Genomic DNA, 3,313 nt, shown 5'->3' on the forward strand with positions numbered 1-3,313 from the left:
TTCACTCGAGGGAGCTGTCATTGAGCCTGTCTTTATTTACATTATTTACAGTCACTCAGTGATAACAATACATATTGTCATGTAAATTTAACTATAACTATCCTTAATTTAAATGTCTTCTTTTTTAAAAAATCTTTGCTAACCTGTTCATTTTTTTTAAATGCATCCCAGTGTTTTAGAAGAAAGCACTGGCCTTTATCTATTATTCATGACAGTGATGGCTTAGTTGTTAAGGCAGCGGACTTGGGTCTGCAACACTTCAGGTTTGCGTCCACCAGCTGCCAAGTTACCACTGAGGTGCTCTGAGCATGGCAGCGACCCCACACACTGCTCCCTGGCCACTTAAAGCTGCCCACTGTTCACTTTGGTGATAGGCTAAACACAGAGGTCACATTTTGTGGTGTGCTGTGTCACAATGACAAGTAGTTCACTTATTAGAAGTTGTAAACAGCTAATAGATTGTTTAAACGTAGCGGTGTTTAGAGTATTATTGATAAAATACATTATACCTTCTGCCCTGTGGGATCAACACAGAGAAGACTTGCAAAACTTCTTTGTATTGATGAATACACAGAGCAAGGCAGTGCGCAGTGTTTGCCGGATACAGCTCAGCGTGATGTAATGATCTGGGTTGTGCAGACTCGACAAAAGGAGATGTCATGCACTAAGGCCTGCTGATACTTGCCAAAGGATTTCACTCTTGAAAATTGGAGCAATGGCTCCCAAAATGGGGGGGTGCTATCCTAAATGGAGGATGTGGATATTTCATGTGGACAAAATGGTGATGGTAAAGTTGGAAACTGAAAATGACCCATAGGTGTCAGTCCAACTGTGTTTGGGTGTTTCAGGTTTTATGATCTTACTCTTAGGGGGCTAGTTGTCGTTTAAAGCTAGTAAGGTAATCTTTAACGAGAATCCAAGAAATAGTTGACATCGAAAGCAACTGGACAAAGTTCAGAACTGAAGAAGCCTCTTGGATGAGAGGCAAAAGGTCTTAAAAAAAACCTACTTTGTCCAGTTGCTTTCGATGTCAACTATTTTTTGGATTAAATGACCTCGATGACACAACCGACACAGACATCTTTAACGAGTACTTTACTACTACTACTAAAATGATCGTGCTGTAATGGTAGTTCATTCATGAAATATTTCTAAGTAGCGTTATCTCAGGCATGGGCAAAGACGTGAAGCCTTTCAATCCAGCCCGCCAAACTTTTCCAAATTATATAATTAATTCATATCAACATTATACTTCTTTCTTTTTCCTGCAATACCCACGTTTCCCCAACATTTGCATTTTATAGGTATGAGCTCCTAAAAAACCACAGTGAAGAAACCAGGCAGGGAAATGTTTACAGCTGGTTTTATTTTTTTCTTCCCATTTATAGAAAAGTATTTCAATCCTAAAGGAAATAAATAGTTTTGTCTTGAACAAAAACTCTTCTCACTGACATTTTCACACTGGCCAACATAGCCATAAAAACAAACAAACAAAAAAAACTAGATACATGTAATATCCAAAAATGTATATAAATAAAATGAATATTTTTGCACAGAGAAGGTAGGAAATTGACTGAGTTTACATGGTTAACCCACTCTGTGAGGCCCATCTGTCTCCCTTCTCCCCCACTTGTGTCTGCTGTGCAATCAGTGTCATCACACTCACCTGTGTTCTGTGATCACCTGTTCATTAGTCTCACTGGTGTCACCTGGTTCCCTGGGTATATATACCGCTCTCCCTCACTCAGTCTTTGTTGCATCGTTGTTCTGTGGCCATGCTTTATGTTCTGTCTCGTTGTCCATGCCATGTGCTCATAGTTGTTGTTTGTAGTTCCTATTTGTCTATAGTCATCCAGGTCATCTTATCGAAAAATTATTATCCAAAAGGTTTCTTGAAGACATTTCACCTCTTATCCAAGAGGCTCCTTCAGTTTAGCCTCAAAGGCTAAATATCAGTTCAGAGGCTGCATACCTGAAACGGGAGTCGTTGCAGAAAACAATACACTAATAAGGGGCGATGGAGGTGTTGTGGACCACGCCATTATACAGTAGGTAGATGAAATACATAGTTGTTGTTTGTAGTTCCTATTTGTCTATAGTCATCCAGGTCATCTTATCGAAAAATTATTATCCAAAAGGTTTCTTGAAGACATTTCACCTCTTATCCAAGAGGCTCCTTCAGTTTAGCCTCAAAGGCTAAATATCAGTTCAGAGGCTGCATACCTGAAACGGGAGTCGTTGCAGAAAACAATACACTAATAAGGGGCGATGGAGGTGTTGTGGACCACGCCATTATACAGTAGGTAGATGAAATATTGTGTCTTCATCCCCCTCCTCTATTGAGAGATGGTTTCTCCAGATTGACGTAGATGGCTTCCTTTACCCCTCTCTCAAACCATCTCACTTCTCTGGCCGAGGATATGTACATCCTCATCCACACAGTGTTTTTCTTTTCTCCTCAAGATGTAAATGAACAGCTGAGTTCTGCCCTCAGGAGCTGGTTCTTCTGTGTTGTTCATGCTCTGTTCCTGCCTGGTCCTTTATCCAATGAGTTGTTTTGATTTTTGAATAAGTTTTCTCTACCTGATCTATCTGTTCACAATGTTGTTAAACTGAGAAAAGACCCAAGCGTGTTTGGTGAGTTGGTGAGTCCTCGGGTGTTTTATTGAATTGCCCATATGATAAGAGAACAACCCTGACAGTAAATCACTCCCATCTTCAAATAGTACACAGAGACATTGAGACAAGGACTGTAGGTCAGCGGTTCCAAAACTTACTGTGCTGCGCCCCTTTGGTTCATAAGGAAACAAAATTAGGACCCACATTTTGTTTTTCATACTTGTCAAGAATAAAAAAATACAGACCACCTTTGTAATCAACCAATTGCGATCAACCGATCAGTTTTTTGACAGTCTCTTGTTAGACATTTACAGCATTGGACAATACGCTGAGTTACGTTTCATTCATTCATTCTATATGCGCCCCTCCCCCCTGAAATGGCGCTCCAGGAGTCACTAGATCCGCAGGTGCTTTCGAATACAAGTACTTGTAGTATTTGGATCAAATATTGGGCCCAATACTGGTGTCACTACATCCCTAGCCTGTACATGAAGAAAACTGTTATTTAAAAGGCACATTTGTATTTGTTTGCAAATTCAATGTTATTGCACTGATGTCTACAGTATTTTAAAAATATATATATTATATATGCAGTGTTTTTTGTATGATCACTAACAGGCAAACAGGCAATTACAAATCTATGTATTTGTGTGTCCGGGTTCTTGAGCAGTAACAGTTTTTTTTTTTTTTTTTT

The sequence above is a fragment of the Cynoglossus semilaevis genome, chromosome 12 (genome assembly GCF_000523025.1).
Source record: "Cynoglossus semilaevis isolate Cse_v1.0 chromosome 12, Cse_v1.0, whole genome shotgun sequence".
Classification (NCBI taxonomy): Eukaryota; Metazoa; Chordata; class Actinopteri; order Pleuronectiformes; family Cynoglossidae; genus Cynoglossus; species Cynoglossus semilaevis.